This window comes from Chiloscyllium plagiosum, chromosome 29 (genome assembly GCF_004010195.1).
Source record: "Chiloscyllium plagiosum isolate BGI_BamShark_2017 chromosome 29, ASM401019v2, whole genome shotgun sequence".
NCBI lineage: Eukaryota > Metazoa > Chordata > Chondrichthyes > Orectolobiformes > Hemiscylliidae > Chiloscyllium > Chiloscyllium plagiosum.
In genome coordinates this window covers 30,750,985-30,772,464 of record NC_057738.1, presented here as the reverse complement: position 1 = coordinate 30,772,464, position 21,480 = coordinate 30,750,985, and positions in this window count along the sequence as shown.

Here is a 21,480-nt window from a genome sequence, read left to right as displayed (position 1 = left end):
TCACCTGAGGCGGGCATTGAACCCGGGTCTCTGGTGCTGTGAGGCAGCAGTGCTAACCACTGTGCCACCGTGCTGCCCACTGTTCTGAAAGAAATTCTTTCTATGCCTGCAGCTGAATATTCTACCTTCCATGAGTTGAATATTTACAAAGCTTGATGCAAATAGTAGGTTTTGGCAGGTTCCTGTAAATGAGACATCTTAGCTCTTCACCACTCTAACTATTCATTTTAATCGATACTGTTTCAACAAAGCAACCTTTTGTATTGCTTTTGCCTCAGAGATTTTCTCATGCTATGTCTAATATTTGACTGGGATTAGATGATATTGTAGGATGTTATCCTGTTATACGCTGAAACTATGCAGCTCCATAAGAGATTTCATGAAGCATTTACAAACAGCAGCCTTTGCACTGAATGATAGGAATGAATTTTGCAGGAATTCAATTAATTTCCTCGGGTATACCATCAGCAAGGATAGGATACAAACCAATCCTCAGAAAACCAAGATGGTGAAAGATGTCCTGATTCCATTCTGGATGAATGATCGACAATGCTTGTGGGTCTGGTGAATCAATGAACTACAGTTTTCCCACACTCACCTTTGTTGTAGAACCCTTGAGAAACTGAAATCACAGAATCCCTACAGTGTGGAAGCAGGCCAATGGCCCATTAAGCCCACACCAGCCCTCCAAACAGAATCCTACCCACACCCTACATTTCCTATGGCTACTCCACCTACCCTCCAAATCCTTGGACATTATGTGGCAATTTAGCATGGCCAATCAACCTAAACTGCATGCCTTTGGGCTGTGGGAAGAAACCAAAGCACTGGGAGGAATCACGCAGACATGGGGATGAATTTGCAAACTCCATACAGGCCGCCGCCCAAGGGTGGGATCGAAGCTGGGTCCCTGGCTCTGTGAGGTAGCAGTGCTAACCACTGAGCCACCTTGCTGCCCTTGTTGCTTAGAGAAGGCAAAGATATGATCTTGGGGTGCACAGCAACAGATGGCTTTTCAGAATGATAAAAATATGCTGATCTCCGCTGATGTCCATTACAATTCAATATAGGTCAGTGAGCTGAGGACTGGATACGTTTGGATGCAATTTAACATCTGGCAGCACAGCATGGGTTGAGATTAAGTTTAGGGAAGATCCAACTTAGAAGCTGGCTATTCTGGAGAGAATTGGAATAATTGAGACTGAAGTTAACAGTGGCATGGATGAAGATTTCTGCAATATCATGGAACTAGACAGAACTCATAATGGCGTGGTATGATGTCAGTGTTAATGCTGTTTTTGGAGATGGTCATTTCCTGATATTTGTGTGGCACACCTCCCATTTATCAACCCATACCTGGATATTGTCAAAGGAATTGCTAGTGACCATTCCCAATTCTGACCTTATACGTAACAATTGAAAGTAGGTTGGACCTAAGATGCTGCCTGAGGAATCCTTGTGTGATATCCCAAGCTACGATTGGTTTCCAAAACCCACAACATTTTCCTTTGTACTAGGTATAATCCCTGCCTCTGGAAAGATTTCTGATTGGTATCCAGTAACTTCAGGTTACATTCCTGATGAAAGGCTTATGCCTGAAATGTCGACTCTCCTGCTCCTCAGATGCTGCCTGACCTGCTGTGCTTTTCCAGTGCCATACTTTTCAACTGAGACTCATAGATGCCACACTGATTGAAAAATGATCGATGTTAGTGCACCTCTGGAATTCAGCTCATTGTCAGTTTTCAAAACCTACATGTTTGGAACTGCGTGGTGCTGGTACAATCCAAACTGAACGTGACAATTTGGTTTTGATAAGTCAATGCTATTTAATGTCACTATTTTCTGCAACATTGCTAATGATTGGGAGCAGGTTGACAGGTTAATAACCATGTTTTCGCTAAGCTACATGGCTGCTCCAGTGTTCTGGGCACAGTGATTGGCATCAGCACACTCCCAGAATTCATTGCCATACACGAGTCTTGGAGGTTCATGCTGGCTAGTAGGAAAGTTAGAGCCTCAGCAAGACTTCTTATCATATTATCGCAAACACGCCTGATTAACTACCTACCCCTCCCCCTATGGCATTACTCTCATCTGTTGCCAGCACAATTCAATCATGCTTTATAGCCTGAACACTTTGTTGTCAGGGTATCCCAGAATAGACCATCAGGGTCAGAAACTAAACTCTGAGAGCAGGTCTAATATTATAGTAGATGTGTACAATTCATGTTGTCAATAAACTTTAAGACATCTGACTCTATAAGAACCCAACAATATATGATATACGTTATATGGGCTAACATAAAGAAATCCATTAAATGCCATTATGTTCTTTCTTTGGTTGGGTCCATCTGCTGTTCAGTTAAGAGATACCCTGCGATGATGGTGGAAGAGTCTGAGATGTTATCTGGCAAGTTTTGTCGAGTGAGAATGAACTTTTCAGGTTCTTGTTTGACAGCTTTGTGTGACAGCTCTCCCAATGTAGAGGCCAGTCCCAAAATGATGTGTGGGGAGGATTTTGTTGGGTCAGTTGGGCTGGGTATGTATTAGTTTGGTACTCAAATGGCAACCAAATGATCCATTTATTTTGATGCTTTCCTTCCTTTCCAATACCTTTATACAACTGCATGACTTATTGAATGATCACAGAGCCAAATATGTGTGGAACTGGAGTTATAAGTAGTTGGACTTGGGTAGGTGGAGGGGATTTCCATTCTGAAAGATTTGAAGATCAGTTGGGGTTTTTAACAATCTGACAGCTTATGGCCCATTTTTCCAGGTGTTTGTGTTGTGAGCCCAGTAATATAACCACTTTACTAACAATGACCATGAAAAAATGATACCTGGTTTCTCTCTCTCCAACAGAAGCATTACTCAACTTCTTTTGTGTTAAAGGCAATGCTGTAATTCAGAAATCTTTATTTTTGTCATATTGCTAATAATGATCTTTGAAGTATAATAGCAAATGGTAGAGAAATTAAAGATGTTCATCGCTTCTACTGTATTAGAGAAAGGGCAGGAAGCACAAGTGGAACATTAACAGCAGAATGAAGAAATGGCTTATTTATGTGTTGTATACTCCATGTAATATTTTAAAATATGTATTTCTTGGAAAAAAAGGCACATTTTATTTCAAAAGACAGGTTCAAATCCAAGATAAGGACATCAGCTTGACATGAGATTTGCAAAGTAAACAAAACTTTTGATCTTCCAGAAAAGAAGTAGGGAAGGCGTGAAAGCAAATAATCCTGTCCATCAGAATCCTATTTACTGAATGACCCTATACCCAGTCTATGCACCAATCCCCTGGGATATACATTAATAGAGCTGTTAACTTTAGCTCCCCACTCCATCCTAATTGGAAACAGGACAAACTATGACCTGCTCTCAGAAACGTGTGAAATACGTATGTTACATTTTCCCATGCAGTTCAATATGAAAAGAGAGGTGCTGAATCCTTTGCATTGTGAATAATTTTTACCAAGTGTTGTGAATAACTTGTTCCATACAATGCCTTTACTTCGAATAATTTTGAGTATGTAAGATGAGAATGTCTGAATTTTAGAATATTTTCTCTCTTTCTAAGTTTTCCTGCAGCCATATACAATTCTGTGACTAAAGGAGTGTCTAATTGTCTGCCCTGATGCTGTGCATGTAGCTTATTGCAAGAGAAGGCCTAGTTTTCCACATTCCTCAATATTAAGAAGTCATTTACTCAATATATGCATTGTTTCTTAATCTTTTTTGGGATCTTCAATGAATTTGCTTTGGAAAACATGCTTTCCTGTAAACCTGTAAAAGTTCCTATTGAACAGAGCTCCTATCTACCAAATGTATGAAAGATACTTTAAGTAAGTCAGACAGGTTACATGACATTGTCTTTAAAATAATAACTATGGAGAGGGTCACATCATACTCCATTGAGTTAACCTTCCTTACCTCTTGGACTATAACCTGTTGGACTATAACCTGGTGTTGTGTGATTTTTAACTTTGTTCACCCCAGTCCAACACCGGCATCTCCAAATCATTCCTTACCTCTATAAGCGTGACAACCATACAAGAATTAAGAAACAAGCTGTAAGCTGCCTTTGTTTATAAAATTTCCTTCTTAATGGTAGACCCATAAATAACATACACTGTCATGGATCAGACAGAGGTCATGGTTATCAGTGACTGGGTGGGTGATATTCTGCTGTGTTCCTGTTCAGTATGATCTATGCTGAACCTTTCTCTGCTGCAGTGTGAATACTCTGTGAATGATTTTCTATTATTACATAATGTCTAGTGAAATTAAAATGGCTGGGGCTTCAGAAGATTAAACCAGCCTAACTTCTTAAATTCCCTTTTGAATTAACAAGGAAACATTCAAGGTCAAATTCTTAGCCATAGTCTATTTTTCTTTGCAATTAACAACAGAAACGTCATGTTTCCGTGACTATTTTAGCAGTCCATTAATGTTACAGAAAAATGGACACTCTCTGCTGTCACTGAATAAAGAATTTCTAACTTACACAAATCATCTTCTGCCACATTACGACTGACACAGAGAATAGTAGACATTTGTTTAGCTTTAAACCTTTCTCCTCACTGTCTGTATTTACTGAGTTCAACAGTCTCATAAATTACACTCCGACAGACATTGGTAGATTTTACAAACTGTACACTTGTTCAACAAGGGAAATACAAACTCTGAAGGGTCAACAAGCTTGACATCACAGTGGAGGTTTTCATGATTTAGGGGTGGTGAGCAGAAATTGACCTCAGTTTCCAAATGAAGCTGAGGTAAGTTTAAACCAGGATCCCATTGCTGAACACAGTCCACTGACCCAATGCACAACTATGTGTATGGACATTGAGGTGAGGAATGGATAGGGGTTATTTCTGATGCATTCCTGAAGTGGAAAAGCTTGCTGACCCTGTGGTTACAAGAGATGGTTACTCTACAAGATTGCAGTCTACTGCAACTCAGTGTTTTCATGCAGGTAAGATGGTAATGTGGAGAAGAAAAGGTTCACAAACACTCATCTGAACTCACTTCTGAAGAAGGATCACTGGACTCAAAATGTTAACTCTACTTGCTGTCCAAAATGCTGTCAGACTTGTTGAGTTCTCCAGCACTTACTATTTTTAATAGAATTACAGAATCATAGAATCCCTACAATGCAGATAGAGGTCATTAGGCCCATCATTCCGCACCAACCCTCAAAAGAGCATGCCACCTAGACCCACCCACGCCCCCCTTTCTCCATAACCCATATTAGGGTACCAGGCTAACACAGCTAGCCTGCACATCCCTGAACACTATGGGCCAATTTAGCACGGCCAATCCACCTAATCTGCAAATCTTTTGTTCCAGCATCTGCAGTTGTTTGTTTTATTACTCATCTAAAATTATTCAGATCAGTGAAGTCTTCCATCTCTATCTTTCCCCTCATCCCATTTTTGTCAGTTCATAGGTCTTTCGCTTCATAAGTCTGTCATTCTCCATTCTCACATCTTTGTGCATGCAACTCCCAGAATCACTAGTCTGTCAAACTCAAAGACATCACCAACAAAATCCTTGCTGTTTGTGAGACAACACGTTAGGTTCTGATGCACCTGCGCCCCTCTTCCATGTAGAATTAATCGTTTGGTTTGCATTCTAATCCCTGCAGACATAACTGAATATAGAAATAATATAGCGGTTTTGCTTTCTAGGTGGAGTGTAATGGAAGGGAAAAAAATAAAAATACGCTGGTTGACTCTGTTAACAGTACAGTGGGACAGGACAGTACATCAGAAAGTCTCTTGAGGTCACATCAAAAACTGCCATAGGGGTAATAAAAGTCCTCAGAATTTAAGAAAAACAAATTTTGCAGAGAAGTTTGCAGTGCCTAACACTTTCCTTCAGATCCATGGTTCTTTTGATCCTGCAGAAGTACTCAGCGCCTGTGTGGTGTAACACTTGATCTTTATTTAAAGCCCCTCACAGTTCAGAACATGCCATACTGTTTTGTACTTTGTGAAGTCTTCAGTTAAATGTTCCTGCTTCAGACGGCATGATAGATGATTTGTGTTTCTCCTATCAATGGCGGTAGTGGTGGAAACCCAAACCCCTCCATCCCCCCCCCCCCACCCAAAGAAAAATAGACAATGCTGCCAGGACAAATAACTGAAAAACAAAAAAAAAGTTAATGGCTCACAATAATTTGGTGTTTAAACATTCCCATGTAGTCCAGACATCAGTGCTGCAGCCTGGAATATCTGAGATGTGTAGCATTCTTGTTCGTTGACACAACCCCTAGAACAACAGTGTGGGAGACAGTGGGCAACGGAGACATGAGTTTCCAGAGAGAAAAAAAATGTTGTCATGCAATTCAGTCCAAAGCTCTGGAATGTCAGGCTCAGACGTATTGACGCAGACAACCTGGCTTTCACCTCCACTCACTCCCAAAAAGCAGCTACATAAGATAGCGAAGTCTAGATATAGTTCAATAACTATTGTAACTGAGGCAAGTGGGGGTGCAGAGGTGGTCAGTCATTATTACCATGGAAATTCAGCACTGATAATTTTTATACGGAATAACACATTATGTTCAAATTGTACTTTAATCATTGCCAAATGTGTTCATAAATACATTTTAAGCAACATTTTGTTTAATGCTTTCTATATAAATAGTTAACCTTCAAGTAAATGTTGAGAACATATAAATCTCCAGCCTTTTCTTTTTATGATTTCGGCTTTGAAATTTCTACTTCTACGTAGATGTGAGGGGTTAACTTTCTTGTTGTGATCCTACGTATAGTGTTCATAACCATATACAGTTTAAAAATGTTGATTCTGATGACTCCCAATTAGCTACCAGTCTGTCCAGTGATCAACTCAACTCGACTGGTCAGAATACTCCCAGGAAAGTAAAGATGGGGAAGATTCCTGAAGCTGATCACCAGCCAGTGAGACTGGGAAGTGCACACTTGGCAGAATTTAACTATAGATTTTCATCAGTGAGTCGGATGTGCAGAGTTCAGAGAATTCCTGATTTCATGAATGCAACTTCAGGGAATGGCTACCCATCATCATTTTCTCAGTCCAGGCGAAGGGACGATATTGGATGACCTGAGAGTAGCATGGGGATGCCAGATGCAGCCATGAGCTAAGAAGCGGACCTGCCTCTGGGTTCCAGCACTGTGTCCAAAATTATTTTAGAAATGATGAAGCATAAAACATTCCTGAGCACCAGCCAGTGATGACTGAAGGAGTTGCTTTCAGCTCTCATCACTCCTCCCAATCTCACACTTTACCCATGCCAACTTATGCCACTTCATGTACCCACCCTATAGTCTATCATTGTGCATGTTCTTGTAACTACCCATAACTTGTTATACCCTCCATCCCAACACAGGCTCCTGTTCTCAACCATCACATCCCCACATACCCTCTTGGACAATCAATGTCCTTGTGCCCACCCATGACCTTTCATAACTCCTAAGCCAACTTTGTGTCAACTCGTGACAACCCATACCCCATACCCTATACACCTGCCATAGCAACTTAGACAGTATTATGAGATAAATAAAGCACCAAATATCTGTTGCAGACTTCACTATTTTGAAAAATCTCTTATCCATAAAAAAGCATTTCCTACATTTACATTCCTTCAGTTACATATAACCTTATCAAACAAACATTTTGTTTAAGTGTACAAATCCTTATAATAAGCTTGGAATTCATTGTCCCATTTCACTTGTAGCTGTCAATCAAACTGTAAAATGGCAGGCACCCTGCTAACATAATGAATGGCTGTTAAATCACAGCTGTAATCAAGTCAAGAAAACCCCCAGGCGTATGTCAACAAATAGAGTGAAATAGCAAGCAATACTTTTTTAACATTCCAGATTTAAAGGGCAGAATACCTTGACAGCTTGACGCCTTCCTTTGACGATTTTATTTAAGAAATTTACTATTTACATGCTTGTCAGGTGTTTTACAGTTGTTTTTGATAGGTTTGTTGCTATTCCAAAGAGCTTGACAGTGAATAGATTAATGCATGCTATGTACACTCATGCAAGAGGAAATTTTACCTCAGTGAGGAGATCCCTACTTACGCTAATTGGGACCTGAGATCCCTCAGATGTGTCCCAGAAACATATCTAAGTGGTAACTTATCTCATCAAAGGTCACTGCAGCTATCAAAAGAAATGCACAATTTACAGACTTTCTCTTACCAGGTCTACTCTGCACACTTCAGGTATTAAAACTTCAGGGTTACCAAAATCAGAGGAGAATAGTGGCAGTTCATGCTTCACATGGCCAGCTGCCACACATCCACGACAAGTGAAACTTGCTCTATCCCATCTTTGCGAAATGGGACATGCTGTGAAAAGACTCTCCCCTAAGATTCACTATCATCATTTTACAAATCGCACAAAGTCAAAATGATTCCCATGTTAGAACTAAATCATTGATCTAATGCACTAAATGCATTTCTCTCTCTATAGGTTGTTAAGCTGTCAAGGCATTTACATGTCTTGTTCTTTAAATCTGGAAATTCTTTTAAAAATTGTTGCTTGTTATTTCACTCTATTTGTTGACATAAGCCTGAGAGCTTCCATGACCTGATTACAGCTGTGATTTAACAACCATTCATTATGTCAGCAGGGTGCCTGCCATTTTAATGTTTCTTTGCCTGACCTGATGAGCACAAGGCTGCTCTTGCTGTCATAACCCATTGGAATACTGTGTTTGAAATCAAGTCCCACTACTCCCAGAATTATCACAATAAAGTTCCCAGTTTAATCTGGATGAATCCAGATTAAAAGAGAGTGCTCACTGGGCTTCTGTACTGATCAAGTAAATGACTGTATATTGTCGTTAACAAATGACAGTGACAAAATATGAATTGCTAATTTTTAACTCTTTAACTTAGACTCTACCCCTTCTTAAATTTCCTCCATCACATACAGATAGACAAAGACATGGATAATAAGATGGGCAAACAAAACACACGCACAGCAACAGAATTATTTGGCCCTACCACATGGTACTTGAGTTGTTTTCTTCTGCTTCCTTCCATTTCTTCAGTGACCTCAGTCAAGCCATGGTCACCTGGTTAGGAGCCAATCAAAATGCTGTTGCCAAGCAATTCTCCATGAGTTTAGAACCCATTGGCTCTGTTTTGTTGGCTTTTGCTCTCCCTATTCCAGGAAAAATGTAAGGTTGTATCGCGAACAGTGTGCTCCAGTAAACATATTTTTTTAAAATGGCAGCAGACACTTAGCAGTCTCTTTGTGGAAAGAATTATCTTCCTTTTCATTAGTCCACAGTCCAAAAGCAAAGGGACTTTGCTTTATTTTTACGTTATCTTGTCAGCAGTTTATTTTGTCCACCATCCATCCCCTCAGTAATTCGGGGGTTGACTTCAACGTAAGAGCTTGTCAATATTGAATAATTTATTTATTCCAACTCATTTGGTAATTTTTAAAGAGCATTACATTTTATTTGTCTTTTGTTTTGGTATTGTGCCTTGGTGCTGTGCTGTGGTTAACAGACATTGATGGAATCTAAGATCTGTTTAAGATAACTTTTTATTTCACTTTCTATGAAGTGTTCCCACTCTTAGACTTAGCACAATGTCAACACAGTAGCTTCTCTTTTCAGAATTTTTGTATCATGTGATCTCCCACATCCCTCTTGCCTGAGTATACTATTTACGTCTTTGAGTATTAATCCTTCATTTGTCAACCTGGAGCTAATTTTTAGTTTAGTCTAACGTGCTGGGTGCATAATGGGAGTAATTTTGATGTGCAGTAGCTTAGAACATGCCATGGCAAATTAACCGCATGGAAATACAATCAGGAAAGGTAGAAAATAGGATGCTGATACACAACCAGCTGATGTGTTATAGTTATCTGTTAACATCATTCCCCATATTAAAATCAAGACACACTTTTGTAAAAGCAGCAAAGGAAGAAGGGTGTAATTTTCCCCTCCCCAGAAGTGTGAGAGAGGTTGCATAAGGGGGAAATAATGGGTGAGCTGGCCCTGGAGATTAACTTATTTGTGTCTCAGTAACTAGGTTCTGTATGAGAAGTTCCATTCGGGAGTTTCTTGACACATTTGTAATTGAGGCCTTTTAAAGAGGTCAATTACTGACCACTGAAGGGTTTCAACTCACTACCTCCCCTGTCTCTCCAGTGGACGAGAAAAATATCTAGTTACTAAAAAGCCAGGGTCACCTGCCTCCTGAGTGGTTGGGGTCCTCTACTTGCCCTAACCATGGGACACTGATGGAGGGGGGTGGTGCTGGGGGCAAGGTTACAAGAGTATGGCCTCTAAAAGTCACATCCCTTGCCTTGTCGCCAACCACGCCACCCCCCCCCCCCCCCCACACCCACAGACCACCATGACCCCATGCCCAAGACAAAAATAAGAAGTAGATCACCCGAGGAGTAAGCCTTGACTGGCAGACTTTAGGATCCAGATAATGCCATTCTCCGATTTCAGTGACCTGATTCATTAGTGCTGAGGCCAATGATAAGGCAAGATACTAACCAATGCTTGTTGGACAGTTCTTAATGAGCTAGATCAGTGTTTGTTTTACTTCTGAAGTAGGCAAGCTTTCGTTAAGCAAAGGTTTTAAGAGATATGGCCCTCAGGTGGTTATATGGAGTTAGGCCACAGATCAGCCATGATCACATTAAGTGGTGGATGTGGCTCAAGGGGCTGAATGGCCTGTTGCCTTCCTACGATCCTATGTTCTTATGTCTGGTGGTGGTGGTGTGCATTAATCTTCACTTAACATGCCTCCACATTTGGAGAAAATATCAGAAAATGACGCTCTAAGTTTCCGTCTTATTATGTCAACACATGACAATTTGCAATACTCCAACAGAGAACATGTTGTCCCTGGAACAATTTAGTCCAGTAACAGTAAGCAAACAGTTAATAATACAAAAATAGGAAGGGGAAGTGGGTGAGACATTGAGCTTTCACCTTTAGGAAGTGGGTTTAAATCCAGCCTACACTAGCCAGATGAATATCTGCTGCCTACAAGGATCCTGTGTCAAATGAGTTCTGAGTGTTCCAAAACACAGCTAAAAGCTATCTTTAGTTTGCAACTAATTAAAAATCACTTGAAGGCTGCGTAGTGACTGCTGTGGGAAATAGAAAATAAATCACCCTATTGTAATTGGGAGCGTGAGCCTGAGAATAGGGCTGTTGTATTTTGTTAGGGCAGAGTAGAAGGAGCTTTACCAAGGGCAGAGTCTTATAAGGGTCTGTGCAATGTGAGCTATGTCAAAATGTGTTGTAGAATTAGATGAAAAGTACAACTTAGAACAAAATGAGGTCCAAAGCGACATGGGGAGCATCTTGTTGCACCTTTTATGCCTTTGCCCAAGCAGCGAGGCAAGATTCTCACTTGCAGGAGTGAATTGCCAATTAAGGGGCATAATTCCTAAGTTCTCAGTCCAGCCAAGGGGGCTGTTGTCAAGTCAGGATTCTTGGTGCTGGATGTCACAGGAAAATTCTGTTCACAGCCCAGGATGGAGTCAGGTTAGGATTCTGACAACCAGGAGATCTGTCCAATTACAGTGCGAGGAGTGAGCAATGGTCCATTTTATCGGGCCACCAGGGACAGTAAGGAAAACCACGTCTCATTAGTCAGGGACCTGCAAAGGGAACAGTTGGAGGTCTGGTCAGTCATGTCTAGGGGCTGCTCCTCAAGGTTGATCAGGGGTCTGGGGTTGAGTACAGTCAACCATCAATTGTTAAGGAGGGTGCAAGGAAGGCATGTAAGGGCTTGGAGCAGGATTGACAACTTGGGGTTCCAAAGAAAGCTCTGTCATCTATTCTGATCTACTTACCCACACCTTTCATAAGACCATAAGACCATAAGACATAGGAGTGGAAGTAAGGCCATTCGGCCCATCGAGTCCACTCCGCCATTCAATCATGGCTGATGCGCATTTCAGCTCCACTTACCAGCGTTCTCCCCGTAGCCCTTAATTCCTCTAGACAACAAGAATCTATCAATCTCGGCCTTGAAGACATTTAGCGTCCCGGCTTCCACTGCACTCCGTGGCAATGAATTCCACAGGCCCACCACTCTCTGGCTGAAGAAATGTCTCCGCATTTCTGTTCTGAAATGACCCCCTCTAATTCTAAGGCTGTGTCCACGGGTCCTAGTCTCCTCGTTCAACTGAAACAATTTCCTAGCATCCACCTTTGCCAAGCCATGTATTATTTTGTACGTCTCTACTAAGTCTCCCCTTAATCTTCTAAACTCAAACGAATACAATCCCAGTATCCTCAGCCATTCCTCATATGTTAGACCTGTCATTCCAGGGATCATCCGTGTGAATCTCCGCTGGACACGTTCCAGTGCCAGTATGTCCTTCCTGAGGTGTGGGGACCAAAACTGGACACAGTACTCCAAATGGCGCCTAACCAGAGCTTTATAAAGTCTTAGTAGTACATCTCTGCTTTTATATTCCAACCCTCTTGAGATAAGAGACAACATTGCATTCGCTTTCTTAATCACGGACTCAACCTGCATGTTTACCTTTAGAGAATCCTCGACTAGCACTCCCAGATCCCTTTGTGCTTTGGCTTTATTAATTTTCTCACCATTTAGAAAGTAAATTTATGCTTTTACCGTAAATTTGATGCTTTTTTTTAGTTCTTGAGTTAAGCACGGATGGTAGAACCTTACCTTGGCAGTTTTTCTTTTTTGTAGAAATATCCTCATTCTGGGTATTCTAGACTGACCCTTTAAATGGGGAGGCAATGACTGAGCATTATTATCACTGGACTGTTAATCCAGAGGCTCAGATAATGTTGGAATTTGGATTCAAATCCAACCTTGCCTGATGGTGGAATTTGAATTCAATATGAATCCAGGATTAAGAGTGTAACGATGATCACAAATCCATTGTGGATTTTTGGAAAAACCCATCTGGTTCACTCACATCCTTTCTGGAAAGAATCTGCCATGCTTACCTGGTCTGACCCACACGTGACTCCAGACCCACAGTAATGTGGTTAACTCTTAACTGCCCTTGGGGCCATTAGGGATGGATATTAAATACCAGCCCAGCCAGTGACACCCTGATCCTGTGAATGAATTTTGAAAAAGCAACTGAATGCAAAGGTAAGGATGCTATGCAGCCACCGAGAATCTGTACTTTGGAATTTGACAGCCAATCCTCAGTCCATCCCAGCAGCTCACCTCGAACACCATGGGCCCTCACCTTGCTCAGCAGCCTCCCGTGTGGCACCTTATCAAAGGTCTTTTGAAAGTCTAGATAGACCACATCCACTGGGTTTCCCTGATCTACCCTACTTGTTACCTCTTCAAAAAATTCCAACAGGTTTGTCAGGCATGACCTCCCTTTACTACATCCATGTTGACTTGTTCTAATCAGACTCTGCTCTTCCAAGAATTTAGAAACCTCATCCTTAATGATGGATTCTCGAATTTTACCAACAACCGAGGTTAAGCTGATTGGCCTATAATTTTCCATCTTTTGCCTTGATTCTTTCTTGAACAAGGGGGTTACAACGGCCATCTTCCAATCATCCGGGACCTTTCCTGACTCCAGTGACTCTTGAAAGATCTCAACCAATGCCTCTGCTATTTCCTCAGCCACCTCTCTCAGAACTCTAGGGTGTATCCCATCGGGGCCAGGAGATTTATCAATTTTAAGACTTTTTAACTTTTCTAGCACTCTCTCTTTCGTAATGGCAACCATACTCAACTCAGCCCCGTGACACCCTTTAATTTTTGGGATATTACTCATGTCTTCCACTGTGAAAATTGACGCAAAGTACTTGTTAAGTTCTCCTGCTATTTCCTTATCTCCCATCACTAGGCTTCCTGCATCAGTTTGAAGTGGCCCAATGTCTACTTTTGCCTGTCGTTTGTTTCTTATGTACTGGAAGAAACTTTTACTATTATTTCTAATATTATTGGCTAGCCTACCTTCATATTTGATGCTCTCATTTCTTATTACACTCTTTGTTGTCCTCTGTTTGCTTTTGTATCCTTCCCAATCTTCTGATTTCCCACTGTTCTTAGCCACTTTATAGGATCTCTCTTTTTCTTTAATACATTTCCTGACTTCCTTTGTCAGCCAAGGTTGTCTAATCCCTCCCCGGTTAATCTTTCTTTTCTTGGGAATAAACCTCTGTACAGTGTCCGCCATTAAACCTCTCCCCGGTTAATCTTTCTTTTCTTGGGAATGAACCTCTGTACAGTGTCCTCAATTATACCTACAAACTCCTGCCATTTTTGCTCTACTGTCTTCCCGGTTAGCCTCTGCTTCCAGTCTATTTTAGTCAGTTCCTCTCTCATGCCCTCATAATTACCTTTATTCAACTGTAACACCATTACATCCGATTTTGCCTTCTCCCTTTCAAACTCGACTGAACTCTACCATATTCATCATCTTTTTTAAAACAAATTAATTGAAATTGTAAAAACTAATTTGACAGAACTACGTTACATGCTCCACAAGGTGGAAGCATTGCTATCATGGCTGTCGTCTGGCACAATAGTTTGGATCCTTACCTTTCAGAAGGAAGCCTTGGGTTGAAGCCGTATGCCTGGACTTGAAGGCTAAGGGATGTGTTTGTGTGGTTAAATGGCCAAAACAGTTTGATTAGCTACCTGTACCTCTGTCTAATGCACCTCTGGCAGCCAATAAGAATGGGTGATTTTACTGGTCAGTAAGAACATGTGTGCGCAGTTAGTGCAATGCCCCCACCACCACTTCTGCTCCCCCCACTCCACTACCGCCACCACCACACACACACACAGACACCCCCACACCCCTCCCCCTCCAGTTTAAAGCTGCTATAGGATGTTCACCATGGCAAGCATTTTCTTCATTTTAGGGGACTACAAGCCAAATCTCTGCTATTACCTCAGGCTTGCTAATATTGTACTTATGGGCCTAGAAATTGGATTGAAACTAGCCTGGGATATAATCGTGTTGCATTGTGCCTGAATGAGCAATGAGTTCACATGTACTGCTCACCATATTGGCTTTAAAGGCAAGTGTTTCATGCCTGTAGAACAAGTGTAGCATGATCCTGTTTCTAGGCCATGTTTATTAATCCTTTACTCACAGTTTCAATCAAGTATCCCACTACTCAGTTTATCCAGGGCACATTAGTATTTCTAGAAGCTGAATTCCAGCACCGCTGAATCCTGGAAGGAAATATCCAAGCTTTTGTGCTAACCCCTAAACCTGACTTTTTGGAACATCCCGGGTTTTCTCTGAAATCTATTTAATCTGAATGTTTTTAGAGGTTACATTTTCTCAACTGAATATTATTTTGCAAATGAGACAAATGAATTAAAAAGCGCTAAACCTAAACAGAAGTTGTACTTATCTTTCAATGTGAGTAATTTATTTGGGGTAATAAATGATACTGTACGATATGAAGTAGCTGCATAGCCCAGTTTCAAATAACGGTTAAGTGAGATAAACACAGGAAATGTTCTGTCTGTATTTGTGGAGAACACATACCTGGTAATGCTCTAAGTGTGAGCTTGCATCACATGGAAGAAATGACTTGAGATCCAGAATTATAGAGTCATAAAGTCATATAGCACAGAAATAGACCCTTCGGTCCAACTCATCCATGTTGACCATAATCCCAAACTATACTAGTCCCACCTGCCTGCGTTTGGCCCATATCCCTCCAAGCATATCATATTCATCTTCTTATCCAAAAGCCTTTTAAACACTTTTATCTGTACCCACTGTATAAAAAAAAAATTGCCCCTCATGTCTTTTTTAAACCTTTCTCCTCTCACCTTCAAAATATGTCTCCTAGTCTTGAAATCCCTCACCCTCGGGAAAAGACACCTGTCATTCACCTTATCAATATCCTCATATTTTAGAAACCTCTATTAGGTTACCCCTCAACCTCCTAAAAAAGGTCCAGTGAAAAAGGTCCCAGCCTATCCAGACTTCCCTTATAACTTAAACACTCCATTTCCGGCAATATTTTGGTAAATCTCTTCTGAACCCTCTCCAGTTTAATAGTAACTTTCCTATAACAGGGTGACCAGAACTGGACACAGTATTCCATAAGAAGCCTTACCAACATCCTGTTCACCCTCAACATGACGTCCCAACTCCTATGCTCAATGGTTTGAGCAACAAAGGCAAGCATGCTCAATGTCTTCTTAGCCATCCTGCTTACGTGACATAAACTTCAAAGAATTATGTAACTGAACCCCTATGTCTTTTTTAAAGAATTTATTCATAGGATCAGACCATTGCTGACTGGGCCAACATTTATTATCCATCCCCAATTAACAGTCAACCACATTGCTGTGGAGGTCTGGAGTCACATGTAGACCAGGTTAGGATGGCACCTTCTTCCTGATAGGGCATTCATAAACCATCAATCAATAATGGATTCAATGGTCATCATTAGACTTTTAATTCTAGATTTTTAAAAATTAAATTCAAATACCATCAATTGCCGTGGCAGGATTCAAACCCAAATCCCCAGGACATTATCTGGGTTACCAGCCTAGTGATAATACCACTGGGCTATCACCTCCCTATTTCAGGCAAAAGTGAGGACTGCAGATGTTGGAGATCAGGCTCTGACCTCTCTATTTCACTCTATAATATTCCCCAAGGCCATACTTTTAATTGTCCAAGTCCTCCCCTTCTTCACCGCACTATTTACCTGGGTGGCAACTTTCAGAGATCTGTGTACATGAACACCAAAATAAATAATTATTTACCAAAATGCAATAATTATTAAGGAATGGATCAAATTTTAAAAAGGCACATCTTTACAGTAGAACTGGGAAACAGATGTTGGTTAAGGGGCTCCATGAGACCAAAGGAGATATAGAACATAGAACATAGAAAAATACAGTGCAGTACAGGCCCTTTGGTCCTTGATGTTGCACCGATCCAAGCCCACCTAACCTACACTAGCCCACTCTATCCTCCATATGCCTATCCAATGCCCGTTTAAATGCCCATAAAGAGGGAGAGTCCACCACTGCTACTGGCAGGGAATTCCATGAACTCACGACTCGCTGAGTAAAGAATCTACCCCTAACATCTGTCCTATACCTACCACCCCTTAATTTAAAGCTATGCCCCCTCGTAATAGCTGACTCCATACGTGGAAAAAGGTTCTCACGGTCAACCCTATCTAAACCCCTAATCATCTTGTACACCTCTACCAAGTCACCCCCAAACCCTCTTTTCTCCAATGAAAACAGCCCCAACTGCCTCAGCCTTTCTTCATACGATCTTCCTACCATACCAGACAACATCCTGGTAAAGGTGGCAACTTTCAGAGATCTGTATACATGGACACCAAGATCCCTGTGACCAAGTATCTGACCATTAGCCCAGTACCCCGTCTTTTTGTTACTCTTACCAAAGTGAATCACCTCACACTTACCTACATTGAACTCCATTTGCCACCTTTCTGCCCAGCTCTGCAACTTATCTATATCCCGCTGTAACCTGACACATCCTTCCTCACTGTCAACAACTCCACCGACTTTCGTATCATCCGCAAACTTGGTCACCCAACCTTCTAGCCCCTCCTCCAGGTAATTTATAAAAATGACAAACAGCAATGGTCCCAAAACAGATCGTTGTGGAACATCGCTAGTAACTGCATATAGGAAGAGAAGGCAAAGACATTTACAAAACACAGGGAACAAACAAGTAACAAAGGCAAATGAGGGAAAAGTAAATCAGGTAGGAATAGAAACACAAAAACTGTCAAAGTGAAACAGGTTTCAGTGGCTTGGAGACAGGAGAAAAATAAGTCAATGGTATTCTATTGAATTGTTTTCGACTGGCACAGTGGAGGTGAGGGCTGAGTGAGGAAAATCATCCAGCAGGTAAACAGTATACGAATAATATTCAATGATGGGCTGGACCTGAACAGTTCCTCTAATATTTCTTGTGAACAATCTATTCAGAGATGTTATTATACACGTTCAGAGCGAATAGGACTTAAACTCAGGCCCCTTGGCCTCTGAGTTAGGGATACTGTCAGTGCACCACGGCATCCTTCTGGCTTATGTGCAATGTTAGCCAACTTAATGCTGACCAGCCTGCTGTGTGCTTCAGATATAATAAAATTGAGATGATGCAAGTAATTTGAGATTAATTTCATTTCGTCTTTCAGATAAAATTCCCATCAATTTCTGACTGCCTGTGAATGCCAGATTTTCAACATACGTTTTATAATTCTTTTAGATTCCTTTCAAAATGAATTATGGTAATGCTGATGTTGAATCATTAGCATAATTCATTAGCAAAATGAATTATGGTAATGCTGATATTGAATCACCAATATCCATTTCATAGCACCTTCGACCAATTAGCTAATAAAAACCTAGAGACATGACAAAAATAGGTTAATGGTATTCTATTGAATTCTTTCCATCACAGGTTTTCGATTGGCAAAGTGGAGGTGAGGGCTGAACCAACAGGTACTTGCCAGTGATGATCTTGTGGTATTACTGCTAGACCAGTGATCTCGAGACCCAGGTAATGTTCTCGGGAGTTGGATTTGAATCTTACCATGATAGGTGGTGAAATTTGAATCAAATTTAAAAATCTGGAATTAAAACTCTAATGCGGACCATGAAACCATTGTTGATTGTCAGGGAAAAAGAAACCCATTTGGTTCATGAATGTCCTTTAGGGAAAGAAGTTGCTGTCCTAACCTGGTCTGGTCTGGCCGGGCTGATATGTGACAGCAATGTGGTTGAAGTTTAACTACCCTCTGGGTAAGAAGTGATGGCCTTGCCTGTGATACCCACATCCCATGAATGAATAAAGTAAAATGAAAATGTTTTGATCAAATAAATATTCAACTTAGCATTTAAATTAAATAAGTACAGTTGTGATTTTAAGGGTTTTTTCTATGACTCACTTAAGTCCCTCTTTTGCCAGACACAAAAACTGAAAGCTATAACATTAAACCTCGGATGGTATTCATCCAGTTCCTTACAGTAAGACACCATTCAGCAGCAAGTTTAATCAAACTAGGCTAACATGTGCCTCAAGAGAAGAAATGAACCATTTGATTTTGATGGAAAAAGAACAGTAAATGTAAGATCTCAAATTGCAGAAATTGCCTCACATTTACTGGAGGAAAACCAATGTGTTTTATTGGCCATAAAACAAGGGCTTCCTTAAACAAAAAGAGAATAATTTGACATAAGTAGACATTACACCAATATTTTCAAGGCATTTCAAAAGATATCTTTCGAAGCCAGAAAACAATGCAGTAGAAAACAAATGGTAGCATAATTAAAACTATTACCACGGATGTGCGATTCAGGGGAGAAAAAGTCTGGAGTTATGCTACAGCAATTCTGGAATTAAAAACTAGAAAGTGCTGGAGAAACTCAGCAGGTCTGGCAACATCTGTAGAGATAGAGAGAAGACTTAATGTTAACAGTCCAGTGCAACTCTTTTGTGGATCTTTTCTCAGTAGGTAGCACTCACTCCTCCCGACTCAGAAAGTTGTAGATTCAAGTTCTACTCCATAAACCTGTGAACATAATCACGACTGCAACTTCAGTCCAGCACTGAGCCAGCGCATGTTTCACTTATGATATTAAAAAATGTACAATCTAGTGTCACAGGTTACTACAAAATATCCCATGACATTGTTTGAAGAAGAGCAGAGGAATTCTTCACTAAATATTGCTCAACTAAATTCACTGAAACAGATTATCTGGTCATTATCACACTGTTGCACGTGGGATCTTGTTGTGGACAATGTGGCATTATATTCACTGCTGTAAGTAATTTCAAAATCATTTTGTTGGCTGTTAAGTGCTTTGGCACCATTCCTATTAAAAAAATGGTCAAGTTCGGAGCTTGTGAAAGGGCTCAACAAATAAGCAAGGTTAACAAAGACACATTTTTTGTCCATTGTAGTTGTTTGTGAGGTTTTCATAGAATGATAGAATCCCTCCAGTGTGGAAACAGGCCATTCAGCACAAGTCCACACTGACTCTCCAAAAAGCATCCCAGACCCACTCCCCATCTTTCCATGGCCAATTCACCTAACCAGCATTCTTTTGGATTGTAGGAGGAAACCCATACAGACACAAGGCAAATATGCAAACTCAACATCGTCAGCCAGCCAAGGCTGGAATTGAACCTAGGCCCCTGGTCCTGTGAGACAGCAGTGCTAACCGCTGAGCCACCATTTCTCTACAACGCTGCAGTTTATGTACTAATGCTGCTTGGATAATGACAGCAAGAAAAGCATTTCAGAGTTTTAACTAAGGACCAATGGCAAAAGGTAATTTGGGTCCCAATCAGGACAACATGCTGTTTGGAGGAAAATATGTAGGTCATGACGTTGCCTTGATCTTGCTGCTTTTGACCTTGATAGTACAATACATTAATATTGGAAGTGTGACAGAGAAACTGTTGAAGTAAAATGTTCTGAAATAAAAGGAAAAAAGCGCTGAGGAAACTCAGCAGATCTGGCAGCAGCTGTGGAGACAGAAACTGAGTTAACATTTCAAGTCCAATATGAGGTAGTTTGGGTTGAGGTTAGGAATAGGAAAGGTGAGCTCACCCTGTTAGGAGTTTTTTACAGGCCTCCTAATAGTCTTAGAAACGTAGAAGAAAGGATTGCGAGGATGATTCAAGAGAAGAGTGAAAGTAATAGGGTGGTTGTTATGGGGGACTTTAACTTTCCTGATATTGATTGGGAAAGCTATAGCTCAAGTTCGTTAGATGGGTCAGTGTTTGTCCAATGTGTGTAGGAGGGTTTCCTGACACAATATGTAGACAGGCCAACAAGAGGTGAGGCCATACTGGATTTGGTTCTGGGTAACGAACCAGGCCAGGTGTTAGAATTAGAGATAGGTGAGCACTTTGGGGACAGTGACCACAATTCAGTGACCTTTACTCTAGTGATGGAGAGGGATAAATGTGCACTACAGGGCAAGAGTTATAGATGGGGGCAAGGAAATTATGATGCTGTGAGGCATGACTTAGGATGTGTGGCTTGGAAAAGTAAGCTTCAAGACAAGGGCGTAACTGATATGTGGAGCTTGTTCAAGGAGCAACTATTGAGTGTCCTTGATAATTATGTACCTGTCAGGCAGGGAGGAAAGGGTCATGCGAGGGAGCCGTGGTTTAATAAGGAATTGGAATCCCTTGTTAAATGGAAGAGGGCGGCCTATCTCAAGATGAGACATGAAGGTTCAATTGGGGCGATTGAGAGTTATAGGGTAGCCAGGAAGGACCTGAAGAGAGAGCTAAAAGCAGCAAGGAGGGGACATGAAAGGTCCTTAGTCGGTAGGATTAGGGAAAACCCAAAGGCTTTCTATAGGTATGTTAGGAATAAAAGAATGACTAGGGTAGGAATAGGTCCAGTCAAGGATAGTAGTGGGAAGTTGCGTGTGGAGGCGGAAGAGATTGGGGAGACACTGAATGAATACTTTTCGCCAGTATT